Raw genomic sequence first — 20,880 nt, 5'->3', positions numbered from 1 at the left:
CTTCTTTCGTACATTTTTAGGGAGCAAAATGAAGCGGAATTTTATTACAATTCATAACAACCTCCCTGCTGCATCAGGGGCCTAGCCACGGGCGGGCCTGGACGGGCCCAGGCCCAGCCACTTTCCCTCCAAGCCCCCCATCCAACATCCTGCTGCTGTCGCTGCCTTTTCTCCCGCTGCTCCGCCAGGTCCGGGAAGCAGCGTTCAGCGGTGTTGCCTGCCTGCCTTTTAAAATAATTCGTCTCCACAGGCTCCGCTGCATTTACTTATTTGCCCGTCGCAAAGCGCTGCTGTTCGCACAGGCAGCTGCGCTCCCCTTTGCTGCGTCCATCTGGCCCTACGTATCCACTACAGGAAGTGGATCAGAGAGGGCTGGATGGACGTGGCAAAGGGGAGTGCAGCTGCCTGTGCGAATGGCAGCGCTTTGCGATGGGCGAAGAAATAAATGCAGCGGAGCCTGGGGAGACGAATTATTTTAAAAGGTAGGCAGGCACACAGGCAACGCCGCTGAACACTGCTTCCCGCCACGCTGGTGACTGGCGCAGGGATGAGACTTCTCAAGCCTTGGGGGCCTCCAGAAGATTCTTCAGCTGGCAGGGCCCGGAGATCCCCTCCAGCCCAGGTATTTATCTTTACGGGAGGGGGATGGACAGAGAGGAAATATGTGGATCATGCCCACCCAGTCCACCCCCCAGGCCCACCCAAAAATTGAGGTCTGGCTACGCTACTGTATCTGCATTTTTTCATGTGATTTTCCTGTGCCTACCTAGTATTACCTTTCACTGTTAAAGCCTGACATTAGGACAATTAGAGGCATATTTTCAAAGCACTTTGGGAGGCTAAGTTCCATAGGTTTCTATGGAACTTTGGGAGGCTAAGTGCTTTGAAAATGAGCCCCTTAGTCTCTGTGCCACTGGAAGGGGATTTGGAGGAGACTTAATACAGTTTTAGCTACAGACTGCGCTGAAATTATTTCTGCACCAGCTTCCTAGGTATCCCTCAGCCCCACCAATCTGAGGTTCTTTACAGAAAAGAAGTCCCCCCCCCCCAAGAGTAAAATATGTTAAAACGCAGGTTCCAGTTCTGGTTTTCTGTGGTGCTTCACTACTCACCTTCCTCCAGTGACATAACTGGTCATTTAACCCTCTACTCTCTGTTTTCTGTCTTTCAACCAATCTGGGTACTTCTTAATTTCCTTCTCATGAGACGTTTTCTCAAGACTTCTGAAAATCCTGATACCAACCGGTTCACCCTTATCCACATGTTTATTAACCCCCTTCAAATCGGTTAAGCAAGTTTTCCCTTTGCTAATGCCATGTTGGCTCTGATCCATCAAGCTCAGTTTGTTCTTGTGTTCAGTCATTTTGTCTTTCAGAATCGCCTCTGCTCTTTCCTGTGCCTTGACCGAAGAGGATGGGATGGGGTTTGATAAACCGCCTTTCAAAGCGGTTTACATATTAAATACAGACCAGTTTGACTGGGGAGTTTAAGAACACAATTCATGTCTTCTGATCCTGTTTTACTTTCATTGCTTCTACGTTTTGATAGTTTACAAGCAGCATTTGGGAACTTAATAGAAGAGGAGGCACTGGAGTTTACAGATGCAGTTGGAGTAGCATTGGAGGGAAAGTTTTACGTGTAGAAATGTGCTTGGAGTGTTGTTCTGTAAACATAATTGTTGTTTTACTGTTCCATTCTATATTGCATTTGTACAACTTCCCAAGTTAATAAACAAATTTTAAATACATATTTGATAAAGGCACTAATTTGTGCCAGGGGCAATGAAGGGTTAAGTGACTTGCCCAGGGTCACAAGGAGCTGCAGTTGGAATTAAGCCTAGTTTCCCTGGTTCTCAACTCACTGCACTAACCATTAGGCTACTCCTCCACATAGGAGGGAAGAAAGCAGGGAGCATACCGGAGGCCCTGCACAAGTTCTTAATTACAGCCAGATGAAAACAAGTCAGGAATGGATAGAACAGAGGGACTAGTGAAGCTCTGCAGGATAATATCCTGAAGGGAGCCTGACAGGACAGTGATCATAAGAACATAAGTTTTGCCAGACTGAAGGTCCATAAAGACCAGTATCCAGTTTCCAACTGTGGGCAATGTCAGCCCTCCCCTGGAGGCTTTAGAAACCCATATGTTACTATATGCAAATTTATCTCATTCATATTAATTGTATTAATCTTGATAACGCAACCAGCAGGATGTGGGTCTAGGAGAGGGTTAAGGAGCACAGTAACAGGAGGCAGTAAGGAGAGCAGCTGTGCCTGATGGCTCCCTGCAGAGAACCAGATGGGAAGGAATAGGGAGGAAAGCCACATATGATGGCTTCCTGAGGAAACCCAGGCAGGAACATGTGTATGATGTAAGCTCTGCAGAGAAGGAGCACGCTAATGCTATGCCACATGTAATGAATATTGCAGTATATAACGATGAATCAAATTAACTTACTGATTAAAAAAGTGAGAATCAAGGATCCCATGACAATAGCTAAGATCTCCACTTCAGAAGGTCTTGCTGGTCTGGGCCAGTCAGTCTCGTTATCTCTGGAGGATCTGGATGTCATATGCAAAGGGCTAGCTGTGGGTAGCAGGGTTTTTAGATCTTCCATGGGCACAGTTGCAGGTTCCGCTGTGGGTAACAGTCTTTTTAGATCTCCTGTGGGCACAGTTGCAGGTTCCGTTGAGGGTAATGGTATTTTTGGATTGACTACAGACATAGCTGCTGATTCAGGTAACAGTGAATGTATTCTTGTTGTAGCAGAGAGTTTTGGCATGGCCAAAATTACCATTTCACTGAGCAAGGCTGAAAAATCAGATAAAACAAGCAAAATTAGATATAAAAAAAACCCCTAACATGTCATGTCTCCTTTTCAGTTATGAAAACCTGTGTCTTCAGAGGTGCCTAGAAGAAAAGCCCCCGCACTCTGGAACTCACTCCCAGAGGGGCTACGTCTAACTCGAGACTACCTCTACTTCAGGAAGCAGGTGAAAGCCTGGCTCTTCTCCCAAGCCTTTAACACACATGATGACTGACTATCCACTCCCTCCACACCTACACTAGCTGGCTACACACCCGGTAACTTAGACCAGTTCCTCATATCTTCTTTAACTGTACACGTAATTTGCCTTGAGTTCAGCCAGTTAACTCTGCTCTACCCTTCTTGACCTCTCTATATCTGCACTTGGTCCATCAGCTACACAGTAATATATCTCATTGTATTGTATGAACAGAATTAGCCTGTTATCTATGTTATTCTAATGTTCTAATGTCTGCTTATTAGGTGTTCCATTGGTATTATGATGGTATTATATTATATCTTCAATCTGAATGTTCTATTGTCTATTAGGTGTTTCGTTAGTATTATGCTGACATCGTGTTATATCTATGTTATTCTAATGTTCTAATATCTGCTTATTATGTGTTCCATTGGTATGATGTATGTATGTATTTATTTATTAGGATTTATTTACTGCCTTTTTGAAGGAATTCACTCAACACGGTGTACAGTAAGAATAAATCAAACATGAGCAATAGACAATTACAGCAGTAAAAATATTCAAGTAACAATACAAAGTATAGCATAGTTACTACTTACAATGTCAACACAATATGTAATAGAACACTTTAATTGACAGTGTAGGGTATAAGCAAAGATGGAACATATAGATAGGTAAGAGAGTAAGAGGAGTTAGAAAATAAGGTGACTAAAGAATGTTGACCACGATGTATTATATTATATCTCTGTTATTTAAAATGTTCTAATGTCTATTAAGTGTTTCATTGGTATTATGCTGACATCATATTATATCTGTTATTTGAATGTTTCTAATGTGTGCTTATTAGGTGTTTCATTTGCATTATTTTGGCATTGCATTATATCTATGTTATTTGAAGGTTTTTCCTTGACGTCTATTATGGTATCGTTTGTAATTCAATTACATTTATCATATTTCTGTTAGATGATTGTTCTACAGTGCTGTTGAATGTGTATCTTTCTGAAACTGTATTTTGTTAGTCCTAATTCTAGGTTTAATTTGCCATTTCCGAATTTACCTCTTTGATTGTATTTATAGTTGGTCATGTTACTATTGTAATGCTTCTAACATAATTACAAGTTTTATGTTAGGTTTCAGGTTTATTGAGCATTTGTAATTCTGTCCATCAAGGAGTCATCTGAGCAATTTACAAGGTTTCATTCCAGAGGATAGGGGAGAGAGGTAGGGTTGGACAGACAGAGGGCTGAATAGTAATCTTAGTAGGTGCAACAGTTAGAAAAGTGGAAAAAAGGACTATAGTCATATTATGGGAAAGTAACAGCAAAGCACAAAGTAGGAGAAAAGAATTCTGTCTGCAATTGGTCAGTAGTATTCAGTGAAGGCATCACTAAAAAGGAAGATTTTTAGCCCAGCTTTGAATTTTTTGAAGGACGTCTCCAGATATAAGTGGGGTAGTGATGCATTCCAGAAGGAAGTCTCCAGATGTAAGTGGGGTAGTGATGCATCTGTACCCTGGTCCATAAAATCATTCACGGCGAGGCCCCAGTCTATATGTCAGACCTCATAGACTTACCAACCAGGAACACAAAAAGGTCAGCACACACATTCCTGAATCTCCACTACCCCAGTTGCAAAGGACTTAAATATAAATCAACATATGTATCCAGCTTCTCCTACATTAGCACGCAACTATGGAATGCATTACCAAATGCCATAAAAACAATGCACGACCTAGCAATCTTCCGAAAATTGCTAAAAAACAACCTGTTCAAAAAGGCATAACACAATGATCCATCCTAAATACCAGACAACGAAACTCTTCCAGAACTAGATAAAACCGAACTCTCTCCACTTGACTGCTTCAGTCACTATGTCACTAATGAACATTAACGCACTACCACTTTATTTCTCACGCCGGAAATGAACTATCTACCTTACTCTATAATTTACTCTATCATGTATTTATTTATTGCATTTGTATCCCACATTTTCCCACGGTTAGTATTGTGCAGAGATTAAGTAAGGGAAGAGAGAAGAAGGAAGGGAGTGATTAGGGTAGTTATAGAAGGTGGGCTTTCATAACTGAATGGGTTGGTGAGGTGGATTAGTGAGGTTATCGGTTCTCATTGTAGGCTTTGTTGAAGAAATATGTCTTCAGAGATTTGTGGAAGATAGTTGTTTTGTCGATTGTTTTCAGTCCTGTAGGTAGTGCATTCCATAACTGCGTGCTCATGTAAGAGAAGGTAGTGGCATGCATCAGCTTGTATTTTAGTCCTTTACAGCTGGGGAAGTGCAGGTTGAGAAATTTGCAGGATGATCTTGTGGCGTTTCTGAGGGGGTAGGTCCACGAGGTTTAGCATGTAGATTGGGGCATCTGCGTGAATGATTTTGTGAACAATCGTGCAGATCTTGAACGCAATGCATTCCTTAAGTGGGAGCCAGTGAAGTTTCTCTCTTAAGGGTTTTGCACTTTCATATTTAGTTTTTCCAAATATGAGTCTTTAATGCAAATATGAACTTTAATGCAATATCACTTTGTATTTCTCATTCCGGAAATGGCGATCGCCATTACGGCATAATGTAAGCCACATTGAGCCTGCAAAAAGGTGGAAAAATGTGGGATACAAATGCAATAAATAAATAAATAAATTCCAGAAGGAAGTCTCCAGACATAAGTGGGGTAGTGATGCATTCCAGAAGCTGGGTCCGGTGACGGTATAAATGCAGTATTGAGTAGTATTGCATCTTATTTGTCTGAAAGTGGGGATTACCAGGGAATTTTGTTGTGAGAACCTAAGGGTTTGGGCTGGGCATTAAGGTACCAGTAGGTGTGAGAAAAAGAGTGGACAACCTATAGTTATGGATCTTTAATACTAGCAATATGATTTTGTAAGTAATCCTGTGGGAGAGAGGAAGCCAGTGGGCTGCTTTTAGTAGAGGGGTGATGTGATTGTAGCTTACAACCCCGGTGACAAGTTTAATAGCCATGCTTTGTATGAGTTGCAGACGTCATATACCCTTGACTTTGAGACCTTTGAATTGCGCATTGCAATATTCTAGGTAATTGAGGACTAGGAAATTGACTAAAATTTTGAGCGAAGATTAAGTAAGCCTGTCATTCATAATTTAAAGAAACATCATTGCACAACTGAGGAGATCTGAACCTGGAAGTAAGGGCACAGCCTAACAATGTGACTCCGAGGATCTCAAGTGAAGGAACAATGGGAACTTGGGAGCCAGAAACTTGAAAGTGAAGTTGAGAAGAATGAATTTCCTTGTTCAGATGTCAGAAGAACTCTGAATTTATTTAGATTAAGCTTTAAGTAATTGCTACATAACCAGTTAGCAATCCTTGAGTTCATTGTTAAGACAGTGGATGTCTAAAGGGCTAAGAATTTGTATGTTGTCAGGTCAAAAGATTGTGTAAGAGTCAAGAGGTGGGGCCTGAAATATATTGAAGACGAGAGGAGCAAATATAGATCCTTGTGGCACACCAGACTTGATTATAAAGGGGGCTGAAAGGTATCTTCCCAGAGTACTATTAGATATGTAAAAATTAAACCAATTATAAACCGTCTCTGATGTTCCTTTCTGTTGGAGTCTCTGAAGTAGGAGGAAATGGTCAACAAAGTCAAATGCAGCCAATAAGTCGCATAAGAGAAGTAGAAGTGATTTATCGTGGTCTAAGAGGTAGATAAAGGTGGTGATACTGTCTGATTTGGAAGTAAGACGTTAAACTGAACCGTCTGTTCACTACATTGTGTCAATCTCATCATAACGGCAGCTAATAAATCCAAATAAGTAAAATACATACATAAATAGATAAATAAAAGCCAGAGAGCATTAAGCTAACGGTTAATATAGTTGATTACTGCAATGCGCTATACAAAGGCCTCAAAGTCAGGCCTGCAAGCTAGTGGGATGGGGAGGGAAAGAACAAGATAAAATTACCTCAGCACAGCAGAACCAAGAAATGGTGTGAAGTTGGGTCTTCATGGGATTTGGGAATACTCAAAAATGCAAGCCAGTATATGTTTAGGTTTTGGTCTATAGCTTAGCTTATTAGATATTCTGCTATAAAATAAGATGGCCTAAGTAGCGTACAATAAAAAATGATATACTTTTATGGGGGGAGTATTATAAGGGAAAGATACAAAAGGAGGTCTAGGTTACGACAAATTAAAATTGAATCGAGATGTAATTAGCGTAAGACCCAGAAGGAGGGTAGCTCTGGACGTTAGACTGTGAATGACACTGAAACGTTTATGCCAAACTGGGAGTGGCTTAATTGTACAGCTTTTCTGAGTGATCAGAAAGAGAAGTGTATAACGATGTTTATAATGCACAGATCATTTTTGTGAAGCACAGTTAATTTGGACACAGTTGAGGTACACATTAATCAGTGGACAGTGTATTAAGAAATGCAAAACAATCCTCCCGCACGTTCCTCAATCTTCATTCTCCCAAATGCAAAGGCTTGAAATACAGATCTATGCATGCATCAACCTTTTCCTACACAAGTACACAGCTCTGGAACTCACTGCCTCGTAACCTGAAATCGGTCTACGAAGTGACCACTTTCCGCAAACTCCTGAAGACTTATCTCTTCGACAAAATATATCATAATGAACAACACGCGTAACTCTACTTTCTTCAAGATATCCAGGAATGTTCTTTAATGTCTTTTGCTCTCACACCTTCTTGTACCTAATGCCTTTGACTCTAACATTATCATGTACTTCACCATCATGTAACCAAAACTTGCTGTAAATCCAAATGTACTTTCTTTTCTATTTCCAGTATCCACGATGAATTGTAAGCCACATTGAGCCTGCAAAAAGGTGGGATAATGTGGGATACAAATGTAATAATAATAATAATTAAGAGGGTACCAGCGATTAAAATGTGGTCACTTGATTTAGCAAATTTTCTGAGGATCCTTCTTTTCACATATTTTATGATTTTATTTTATTTTGATCACTTAGGTGATTTGTGCATTTCGGTTTGGGAGCGATGGATACCTGAAGAGTGTCTGGGGATTTTTGTGATTGGAAGCATTAATGAGCCAGTGAAACAGAAGAGAGGTAAGACCTATTTTTACTGGGACAGCATAGTTTTTTTAATCCTCTTCTAAGGAAATGGAATAGTTTGAAAAAGAGGGGTGTGGAGATGGAAAAACATATCACAAAAGGATTTTTGTCCTTCTGGGGAAAATCATTCTTACTTGCAATTAGATATGCTCCTGATTCAAGGTGAACAAGCATGATGGGCATTGGATGTCTCTGTCCATGCTGTGGTCCCAGTGAAGCAAGGTTGATTGGCAGAGGGGGGAGGGGGAAGTAAGGTGTACTTTCTAGAGGGTCAATGTTAGTCTTTTACAGGAACAAAAAAAAAAAAAAAGATAAAAGATGGCTTGGGCAAATAATTTATGGGGTTTAAGAAAGGTTTGGATGGCTTCCTAAAACAGCGCTGCGTGTGTCTAGTAGCGCTATAGAAATGATAAGTAGTAGTATTCAGTGAGGCTTTCTCTCCACTCAAAATATGACCAGAGAACCCTGATGCAGGCGACGAAACGCTGCCCACCGTTGGTTACGGTCTGTCAGTTGAATTGAGAGCGAGGAGTGAAGAGCTGAGAGCAAAAAAGGATGACTCGAAGCTAAGTAGCCTGTTAGATTTTTCTTGTGGATAGAGTTCTATAACGATACTGTTAGAGCACAGCACAGGACCTTTCCATAACACTGAATAACAGGAGGAATGTAAAAGGAGGTTTTTTAATGCCGTCTTAAAGCCGATGATGAAGAAGTCCTGCTCAAGCTGCTTTTAGCTTTCCTCCTATACACAATAACCTGATTTAGTCTTTTTGAGGACCATCAGGCTATTATTTATCCATATTTGGTTCCAGAAAAAGGAGGACAGATTGAGCCAGTCTGGGTTTTACTTCTATTGCTTTCAATTTGTCCTCCTTTTTCTGGAGCCGTGTGGTAACCCTACTTGTGATGGTGTGAAAGGAGGCAGTTGTGCTACTGCACAGGGACGGGCTACAGCTGTTTCCATATGTAAAGACCAGTCTCCTAGAGAAAAGCCTAGATATGGAGAAATGAAAGTGACCAGGTGTCTTCCTCTAGTCAGGCCCTGCAGTTGTGATTGTGCCAAAAGTACAGAGCTATAATTCATGTATTAAATTCTGCAAGGTAAACGGGTCCAGCGCTTTTTCACCTTCACTTCTGCGGCAGTCAGGGAGGACTCGGCTCAGAGCTCCAGCAAACAGGAAGACATTGGCAGGTCCTAGGTTCTAAATTCGTTCACCTGCCACTCCTGCTGCCGTGCCCCCAGCAGAGATGTTGACAGATATGGGCATCCGGAGCCTGGGCCCAGCGTCCTTCCAACCTCCTGTCCTCACCCCTACATACCCTCTACTTGCAGTACATGTTAAAATAAGATATTACTTGGGGATTTCATCATTATTGATGTGATGTTTTTTTGTGTATATGAATGATATCAAACAATGATCACCAAGCACAAAGGAAAAGGGCTTAAAATTCAGTCTCCAGGCACAGCTTTCCCATCACATAAATTACAACTTGAACACGTTTTGAGGACACATTTATAACAGGGCACCATGGGGAGGCGCTATTTCATAAAGTAGGTACCTTATTCTGATTCTGCCCCTTGATATCAGGGTGGGGTTCTTACAAATCGAGAACTGGCCTAAAATGTGGGAAACTTGGCATCTTTGCTATAAAGTGGAGGGAGAGGGTAAAAGCGAGGCTGGAGCAGGTCGTCCCGTCTGACTTTCCTCTTCAGCTTAGTTTTCTTTACAGCAGGAGTCTGATGTAGCACTAAGTAACACAAAGCCAGTGCTAGGAAGTCTACAAACAGAAAATGACAGTAAGTGAAGAGAGCAGAAAGGAAAGAAAGAGAGATGATAAGGAGTAGAGCAGGGAACGGCATGGATAGGGTCAAAGGTCATGGGAAGGGGGCAGGTGAGGCAGTGCAAAGGGATTTAGCTTTATTCCAGCACTTCACACACCTGTCCCGGGCATAGCCACAATGAAATCTACCGGACTCATGGACGATGCACTATATGCAAATGTTCTCATGTATATTCATTCTGGATAGCTTTATAAACCCCAGACCCATTTCTTGGGAAGCCCTGCATTACCCTCCTGATGGGGTTTCTTGTTCCTGTCATGCAGAGGGGGAAAACTCTTCTTAGCTTCTGTAATAATTTATCTTTCATATCAGCCAGGGAATGACTAGGACATGGGGGGGCGGGGGGGGGGGGGGTGGAGCTCCGTCACACAGTTACACGGTTCATAGCTCCAGGTCGGTCACTTCTGGTTTTGTCCCTCTTACGAGGTCCTGCTTGTGTTAGAAAAAAGTCCATCAATGCAACTGAGCAAATTCTGGATCAGTCTGAGCCTCACGACCTCGACCATAGGCGTCAACATTTCAAAATGATTGGGGTGCCAAAGACAGTAGAAATTACCCCTCCCTGGACACAGTGAAGAAGCTTGCTCTGTAGCAGAGTCATAGGTGGGGGGGGGGGGGGGGGGGACAGCAGCGCAAGGGAAGTAGACGCTTCCCCCCAAACAGATTTTGAATGAAACAGCGCCTATGTGGATCGACCCTTCAGCCTCACACTGGCGCCTATTTTCCAAAAGAGCTCTCCCTCTCCCCCCCCCCCCCCCCCCCGACATCAAAACCGGGCTACACTTCTGGTGCTGAGCACCCACAGATCTGGCTCCTGTGACCTGGACCCAAGCAATGTTGACTGTGGCTGCCAGTGATCATGTCTCTCTGGGTCCCACTGAGCTCAGAAACAGGACCATACAGAGGTACAGTTCTGCCCACCGGCTCCCCCTGCCCCACCCACCAGCATCAATGTGCTGGGAGCAGTCTTTGCCCCTCTAGGTACAGCTCCAGACACTGGCAGAATGTGCTGAAGTCACTCCACGTCTTTCCAGCACTTTGAAAGGGCAGTAAGTGAGCGTCTGCCCTCGGTGTAAGGACCACTTACCTGCCAGCAGCCTGTGCCCAAAGCAGCTTTTTCCTCTCATGGCCACATCAGCTCCAGCCCTCTGAGCTCTTTTGAGGGGCAGCACCGGTGAAGCAGCCTGACTCACCCCAGGCTCAGCTGTGAGTCCACCTGATGTACTCAGACAGACTGGGAGGCCTGCCTGCTCCCTCTGCTGGAGGAGCCTGGCACCTGCACCCCGAGGAGGAGGAGGAGGGCAAAATTAACCCTTTAGTGCCAGCATTGTTAGCCTGCTGCAATACATCAGAACTGATGATATGAGAGCTCGGAGCACGCAGGCTTTGAAGAGTTATAACTAATACTTTTCCGCATGCTCTAAAGCCTTTTTACAGCAGGTACTGTAGAAAATAAACTCCCAATACCCTCACAAGTGTGAATATGAAAAAGAAATAGCCATGAAAGAGACGTGTCCCCCTGATGATTCTAGGGGGTGTCTGTGTGGGGCAGGGGCGTAGCCAGACACCCAATTTTGGGTGGGCCTGGGCCCAAGATGGGTGGGCAGAAGAACCCCACCCCATCCCATAGGTGATTTGGTCTCTCCTCTCGCCTGCATGCCATATGGTCTCTCAAATATCCCTCCTCTCCTGCACACCTTTTAAATTTCAGATTTTCAGTGTGGCGCAACTAATACACACTACTCATGTAGGCCCCACATCCTTACCACTGATGTAGCTTCCTGTTTCCGCATAGGCAGGAATACATCAGAGGGAAGGCTGTGGGGCCGGTGTAAACAGTATGTATCAGTCACTGCTTCCTGCAGGCGAAGATCTGCTATTTATAAGGTATGCAGGAGGGACAGTTGTTGGGAGTTTTCAGCTTGGGAATCTCTGCCGGCCACATCATAGGTGTGCTGCTACTGGTGGGCCTGAGCTCAAAGTGGGTGGGCCTGGGCCCACCCAAGCCCACCCTTGGCTATGCCACTGGTGTGGGGTAGACAGGGCTAGTCCTAGCGCAGTGTTAGATTGGGGCAGGGGCATCTGTTCAGGGCTCCTAGTTCAAGAATAGTCTCACTGTGAGGGACTCCAGGCATAGTCTGAGGTTATTCTGGTGTCCAGATTACTTCCAGGTCTGGCCCAGTGATTCCCAAGATAGTTCCAACCAGAGAGTGCCCCAGCGCTTAAAGCATAAGCGCCAACATTTCCAAATGATTTGAGCTTCCAAACCCAACACAAATTAGCCTTCCCTGGACACAGTGACGGAGCTCTCCTCAAGTCACTTCACTGGCTTCCGATCAGATACCGCATTCAATTCAAGCTTCTCCTTCTTACCTACAAATGCACTCAGTCTGCTGCCCCTCACTATCTTTCTATCCTCATCTCCCCTTACGTTCCCGCCCATAACCTCCGTTCACAGGATAAATCCCTCCTCTCAGTACCCTTCTCCACCACCGCCAACTCCAGGCTCCGCTCATTCTGCCTCGCCTCACCCTATGCTTGGAACAACCTTCCTGAGCCCTTACGCCAAGCCCCCTCCCTGCCCATCTTCAAGTCTTTGCTTAAAGCCCACCTCTTCAATGCTGCGTTTGGCACCTAACCCTTACCGTTCAGTGAATCCAGACTGCCCCAATTTGACTGCCCCTATCGGACCGACCGTTCACTTGTCTATTAGATTGTAAGCTCTTTGAGCAGGGACTGTCTCTCTTTGTTAAATTGTACAGCGCTGCGCAACCCTAGTAGCGCTCTAGAAATGTTAAGTAGTAGTAGTAGCTCGCTGAATACTGGGGACGCTGAGCACCCACGGAGTCTAATATTCTGTGGCGGTCTGTTGTTTAGTGCTCCTGAGACTTAACCAGGCAGGAATGCTAAATATCGACTCCCTTATCTATATTTTCAGAAAATATTTCACAAAGGCCCTCAGGAGAAACTCCTGAGACAAATTAAAAAGTCATGGGATCAGGGACAATATCTTATTGAGAGCTGCAAAAAGACAGGAAATATGAACATAGTAACATAGTAGATGAGGGCAGAAAAAGACCTGCATGGTCCATCCAGTCTGCCCAACAAGATAAACTCATATGTGTATACCTTACCTTGATTTGTACCTGCCTTATTCAGGGCACAGACCGTACAAGTCTGCCCAGCAGTATTTCCCTCCTCCCATCACCGGCTCTGGCACAGATCGTATAAGTCTGCCCTCCACTATCCGTATAAGTCTATCCACCACTAAGTAGGTGTAAATGGTCAGTTTTCCCAGTGGAGATGGAATTCCCCGAAGAATTGCGCTGGGACTGGGGGTGTTTAACATGTTCGCTAATACAAGTGTTCAGATTATTCAAAGGGGTCAAACCCAATCTGACTGAGATGTAACCAGGCAGAAGGAGGATTTTGAGCTAGTTTCAGCACCGGAACCAAAACCAAACATGAAATTTGGTCGCCTCTAGCTGCTAATGTGGCACCAGCAATAATGCCAAAAAAATAGGGAAGATGATTATATAAAGCCTCTGAAAGGAAACATGACTGAAGCTAATTCCCAAAAATCCCACAGAGAACATTCCAAACTATGTCACCAACATGCAAAATTGTAAAAAAATCTGACTGAGAGGAATTACAGGAGCCCAATGAAGACATTCAAGCATTACTATGACAGTCTGACAGGGTGGGAGGATGGGGGTGGGTCGGAGGTCAAAGCATATCATTGATACTCTAACAGGATGGGTGTGGAGATAGCTCATGATGCTTCTTGTGATCTTTGGTATTGAATTCCACCATTTGCAACCCAGGTAGTTAAATTCGGCCATGTAGATAGATTTGTAGGTTATGTTTCTGCAATTGGGTAGGTGAAGAAGTGGGGTCGCTTCTGGTTTCAGGACTTGCATATGTGAACAAGGACCCATGTAAATAACAACAACTGTGTAAGTGGATTTTACACACTAAGTGATGGTGTTTTTCATTATTACTATACCGTGAAATGATGATGTTATCTTTGATAACATGTACATTGGCAGAAAATGGGCAAGGATGTACCCTTATGCACCTGACTTAAGTTCCACATGCATGTGAGCATTTACACCAGGCCTATGGCTAGCACAAGCCATACACCCAGGGGCATTATTTAGAGAAAAGGCTCCAAACAGACGCCCTGAACGTTCGGAACTGCCCTGCACATGCTCTTCACTCCTCTTTCTGGTGTCGTCATGCCATCCGCCTTCCAGCAAGTTAGATAAAAATGTACCGACTGTACTGGACTAGAATAATCTGAACAATTCAGAGTCTGAAGACAAACCCAATGACCCCAAGAGAGACTGAGCCAAAAATGTTTGCTGTGCAGTAGCCCACTGGCCACCCTGAGGCAGGACTTACATTAGTAATACAGGACAGAGTTTAACTTCAGTGCAGGTAATGAATTGACTCTGCAGACAAATTCCTAGTCCTACACAACAGTTCATTATTTAGGTTTGTTGACTTTATTTCAGGGACAAATGCTAATGAACTTTTAAAGTTCAGCGACAGGTAAAAGTTTAACTTTTACCCTTCCATCGTATCTTGAGAAACCCCAGCAATGCTGAATGTGTCACTCAGTTAAAACCCCAGACAGCAGAAATCTAGGGGACTTCTCTGGCTAACGTCCAGAAACAGAAGAAGCAAAAATTAACTCCTCATGCCTGAGCATGTAGTAAAGCAGTTAGCTTAGCAGGATTTTAAAAAAGGTTTGGATACTTTCCTAAAAGAAAAGTCCATAAGCCATTATTAAGATGGATGGACTTGGGGAAATCCACTGCTTATTGCTAGGATAAGCATAATTAAATCTGTTTTACTCTTTTGGGATTTTGGCAGGTACTAGTGACTTGGATTGATCACTGTTGGAAACAGGATACTGGGCTTGATGGACCTTCAGTCTGTCCCAGTATGGAAATGCTTATATTCTTATGAGCAAGGCATGATTCTGTGGGAAGGGACCTTGGATCAAATGCAGGGGTTTAATTCTATTCTTTAGTATAATCAGTTCCAGAAAGGTAATGATGGAAACCGAAATCCTCCGTTTAGCAACAGGACTGGTAGAGCACAAGCAACTTACCATAGGACTCTTTCTCCAAGAAGTGTTGTGGATCCTCATCAGTGTCAACAAAGAAGTCCTCATGGGAGGGCCGAGACCGAGCCTGCCTCGATACAGAGGAACCATATCCTCAAGATGGGTTGTCAGTTCCATCCTCAACTCTGACGAAGCTTCCTCCACCGATGTTGAGGGGGAGCCAGCGTGGGCAGCTGTCAACACCAGAGCTGCATGCAGTACCGGTATCAGAGACCTCATCGAAGGATGAGGGCCTGTCGGGGCAGAAGCTAGAGGTATGGCAGGCACCAGCACCCCAGATGCTGACGCACTCTAGTGTAAAAGCCTTGCCAAGTGCTCATCCAGCCTTTCGGGTCTCGTTAGGAACTCCATCCCCTTGAACCTGCTGAAAGCCATTACATACTGGCGGTGGATCCAGGGAAGATCATCTTCCTCAGGACTTCTCTCTTCACTAACCCTGCCCCTGAAAAGTTTCCTGGGCATCTGTAACCTTCCCTCCCCTCCAGTCTGGGAATTCCTACTGCTGTACTCAGTGTTTCAAGAACCCCTGCTATTCGTGAGAAAGCAATTCATGGGTTGGGGCACAGATATCCTCCTGAATATGAACATGTAACTGCCAATTGGCACCAATAGTTAAGGCCAATTAGCATCTAATTAATCTGTGCACAACTGACATTCTGTATGTTGCATGTATAAATTTCCATGCTAGTCAGAAATGTTGGCATGCAACTTTCTAGAATTGGGGGTTACTGTACTTACATATTCCAGGTCACCGAGCTTTGCTTCAGTTCTTCCAAATATTCATCATTAAATACCATTCCTGGTATGGGCAGGCTCCCCTACATTTTCCTCAGTAAACACAGAAGCAAAGAATTCATCTAACCTACCCCTGACTCCCCTTTTACCCTGCGATCATCTAATGATGTAATGAACTCCCTCATGACTTCCTGAAACTTTTGTTGCCTCTAAATCAGGTCCTGAGAGGTACAGAAGGGCTAAAAGTGAATCAATTTTTCACTCTTTCAAAAAGTACAAAGACCAGGGGACACTCAATGAAATTACATGGAAATACTTTTAAAGCAAATAGGAGGAAATATTTTTTCACTCAAACAATAATATCTGGAACTCGCTGTCGGCGGATGTGGCAACAATGGTTAGCGGATCTGGGATTTTTTTTTGTTACATTTGTACCCCACACTTTCCCACTCATGGGAGGCTCAATGCGGCTTACATGGCGCAATGGAGGGTTAAGTGACTTGCCCAGAGTCACAAGGAGCTGCCTGTGCCTGAAGTGGGAATCAAACTCAGTTCCTCAGTTCCAAAGTCCACCACCCTAACCACTAGGCCACTCCTCCACTGTTGCTACTATTTGAGATTCTACATGGAATGTTGCTATTCCACTAGCAACATTCCATGTAGAAGTCGGCCCTTGCAGATCACCAATGTGGCCGCGCAGACTTCTGCGAGTCTGACGTCCTGCACGTATGTGCAGGACGTCAGACTCACAGAAACAGAAGCCTGCGCAGCCTTCTACATGGAATGATGCTAGTGGAATAGCAACATTCCATGTAGAATCTCCAATAGTAGCAACATTCCATGTAGAATCTCCAATAGTAACTATTTTATTTTTGTTACATTTGTACCCTGCGCTTTCCCACTCATGGCAGGCTCAATGCGGCTTACATGGGGCAATGGAGGGTTAAGTGACTTGCCCAGAGTCACAAGGAGCTGCCTGAAGTGGGAATCGAACTCAGTTCCTCAGTTCCCCAGGACCAAAGTCCACCATCCTAACCACCAGGCCACTCCTCCACTCTAAAAAAGGTTTGGCCTAGTTCCTGGAGGAAAAGTCCATAGTCTGTTATTGAGATGGAGATGGGAGCACTGATTGCCCCGGGATTGGTAGCTTGGTATGTTGGTACGAACTGGGTTTCTGCCAGATACTTGTGACCTGGACTAGCCACTGTTGAAAGCAGGATACTATGCTAGATGGACACTTGGTTTGACCCAGTATGGCTATTCTTATGTTCTTAGCTTCAAATTCTTTTAGCTTTCCTTATCAATGCTTTGCATCCAACTTGCCAGTGCTTGTGCTGTATCCCCTTTTTCTTAATTTCGATCCTTTTATTTTGTTCCATCTTCTCTCCATACCTCCTATTCTCCATCCACAGCATATCACAGAAAAGTAGATGTCCAGCTTTTATGCACATATACCCCAGGACAATGTTACAAGGACCCACTGGCAAACATAACATGCTGTTCTACACAGTCAGGCCTGCTCATCAATAGGGCTTTCATTAGGTGTTTCTTTTCCATTGCTGGGTACCTTTTCCAGTTGAATTAAATGCATCACTTAAGTGTTATTAGTGTTGAAAAGTAGTGGAGAACAGAAGAGAAGCCAGGGGTGAGCACTAAGAAAACTGGTGCTTTTCCAGTGTTTATCCAATAAACAACTTTTACATTTGTCTTGAAACAGGGATGTTTCATTGGTGCTTTAAGATAAGCACCTTGAATGATGTTTCACCAGAAACTAATACAATGATCACTGTATTTCAGACTATTACATTAGATTAAATGCTCAGGATTCTCACTGTTGCTACTGAACTATATACATAATTTAGGAATCAGTATTTACAGTGCTTGTGCAGGGAGATCTGTTGATAACTGGTTATCGCTGCTGAACACCCGTACTAACCACTAAAGCCGTAGTCAGCACGGATATGGTTAAGTGCCAATCTTCAACAAAAAACAGAAGAACAAACTCTCTTGCAAAAAGCAATATAAGCAAACACAGCAAAGGTGACACCAAAAAAGAAAAGGCTAAATGATAAGTACATAAGTATTACCATACTGGGACAGACCAAAGGTCCATCAAGCCCAGCATCCTGTTTCCAACAGTGGCCAATCCAGGTCACAAATACCTGGCAGAAACCCAAAGAGAAGCAACATTCCATGTAGAATTGCAAAGAATAGCAATTCTAGAATTCTAAAGAATAACAAGATTCCATGCAGAATTTCAAAGTGTAGCAACATTCCATGTAGAACCCCAAAGAGTAGCAAGATTCCATTCAGAATCCCAAGTACATAAGTACATTTGCCATACTGGGAAAGACCAAAGGTCCATCAAGCCCAGCATCCTGTTTCCAACAGTGGCCAATCCAGGTCACAAATACCTGGCAAGATCCCAAAAAAGTACAAAACATTTTATACTGCTTATCCCAGAAATAGTGGATTTTCCCCAAGTCCATTTAATAATGGTCTATGGACTTTTCCTTTAGGAAGCCATCCAAACCTTTTTTAAACTCTGCTAAGCTAACCGCCTTTATCACATCTTCTGGCAACGAATTTCAGAGTTTAATTACATGTTGAGTGAAGAAATATTTTCTCCGATTCGTTTTAAATTTACTACTTTGTAGCTTCATCGCATGCCCCCTAGTCCTAGTATTTTTGGAAAGCGTAAACAGACGCTTCACATCCACCCGGTCAACTCCACTCATTATTTTATAGACCTCTATCATATCGCCCCTCAGTCGCCTTTTCTCCAAACAGAAGAGCCCTAGCCGCTTTAGCCTTTCCTCATAGGGAAGTTGTCCCATCCCCTTTATCATTTTCGTAGCCCTTCTCTGCACCTTTTCTAATTCCTCTATATCTTTTTTGAGATGTGGCAACCAGAATTGAACACAATATTTGAGGTGCGGTCGCACCATGGATCAATACAAAGGCATTATAATGTCCTCATTTTTGTTTTCCATTCTTTTCCTAATAATACCTACCATTCTATTTGCTTTCTAAGCCACCACAGCACACTGAGCAGAAGGTTTCAACGTATCATGAACAATGACACCTAGATCCCTTTCTTGGACGGTGACTCCTAACATGGAACCTGGCATTACATAGCTATAATTCGGGTTCCTCTTTCCCACATGCATCACTTTGCACTTGATCACATTAAATGTCATCTGCCATTTAGACGCCCAGTCTTGTAAGGTCCTCTTGTAATTTTTCACAATCCTCTTGCTATTTAACTACTTTCAATAACTTTGTGTCGTCAGCAAATTTAATTACCTCACTAGTTACTCCCATCTCTAGGTCATTTATAAATATGTTAAAAAGCAGCGGCCCCAGCACAGAGCCCTGGGAACCCCACTAACTACCCTTCTCCATTGAGAATACTGACCGTTTAACCCTACTCTCTGTTTTCTATCTTTTAACCAGTTTTTAATCCACAATAGAACACTACCTCCTATCCCATGACTCTCCAATTTCCTCTGGCATCTTTCATGAGGTACTTTGTCAAACGCCTTCTGAAAATCCAGATACACAATATCAACCGGCTCACCTTTATCCATGTTTGTTCACCCCTTCAAAGAAATGTAGTAGATTGGTGAGGCAAGATTTCCCTTCACTAAATCCATGTTGGCTTTGTCTCATTAATCCATGCTTATGAATATGCTCTGTAATTTTGTTCTTAATAATAGTCTCTACCATTTTGCCTGGCACCGATGTCAGACTCACCGGTCTATAATTTCCCTGATCTCCTCTGGAACCTTTTTTTAAAATCGACGTTACATTGGCCACCCTCCAATCTTCCGGTACCACGCTCGATTTTAAGGATAAATGAAATATTACTAACAATAGTAATGCGAGTTCAGTTTTCGGTTATATCAGTACTCTGGGATGAATACCATCCGGTCCAGGAGATTTGCTACTCTTCAATTTGTTAAATTGCCCCATTACATCCTCTAGGTCTATAGAGATTTCATTAAGTTTCTCTGACTTGTCAGCTTTGAATACCATTTTTGGCACCGGTATCTCTCTCAAATACTCCTCAGTGGAGCAAAGAGTTAATTTAATCTGTCCGCTACAGCTTTGGCTTCCCTGATCGCCCCTTTTACTCCTTGGTCATCTAGCGGTCCAACCAATTCTTTTGCCGGCTTCCTACTTTTAATATACCTAAAAAGTTTTTTACTATGTGTCTTTGCCTCCAATGCAATCTTTTTTCAAAGTCCCTCTTTGCCTTCCTTATTTATTTTAGCTACATTTGTACCCCGTGTGCTTTCCCACTCATGGCAGGCTCAATGTGGCTTACATGGGGCAATGGAGGATTAAGTGACTTGCCCAGAGTCACAAGGAGCTGCCTGTGCCTGAAGTGGGAATCAAACTCAGTTCCTCAGGACCAAAGTCCACCACCCTAACCACTAGGCCACTCCTCCACTGTTGCTACTATTTGAGATTCTACATGGAATGTTGCTATTCCACTAGCAACATTCCATGTAGAAGTCGGCCCTTGCAGATCACCAATGTGGCCGCGCAGGCTTCTGTGAGTCTGACGTCCTGCACGTACGTGCAGGACGTCAGACTCACAGAAACAGAAGCCTGCGCAGCCTTCTACATGGAATGTTGCTAGCGGAATAGCAACATTCCGTGTAGAATCTCCAATAGTAGCAACATTCCATGTAGAATCTCCAATAGTATCTATTTTATTTTTGTTACATTTGTACCCTGCGCTTTCCCACTCATGGCAGGCTCAATGCGGCTTACATAGGGCAATGGAGGGTTAAGTGACTTGCCCAGAGTCACAAGGAGCTGCCTGTGCCTGAAGTGGGAATCAAACTCAGTTCCTCAGGACCAAAGTCCACCACCCTAACCACTAGGCCACTCCTTTGCATTTGACTTGACATTCTTTAAGCTGTTGCTTATTATTTTCAGTTGGTTCCTTTTTCCATTTTCTGAAGGATTTTCTTTAGCTCTGATAGCTTCCTTCACCTCACTTTTTAACCACACCGGCTGTCATTTGGTCTTCCGTCCTCCTTTTTTAATATGCAGAATATAT

This window comes from Microcaecilia unicolor, chromosome 11 (assembly GCF_901765095.1).
Source record: "Microcaecilia unicolor chromosome 11, aMicUni1.1, whole genome shotgun sequence".
NCBI classification, from domain to species: domain Eukaryota; kingdom Metazoa; phylum Chordata; class Amphibia; order Gymnophiona; family Siphonopidae; genus Microcaecilia; species Microcaecilia unicolor.
This window is presented reverse-complemented; position numbering follows the sequence as displayed.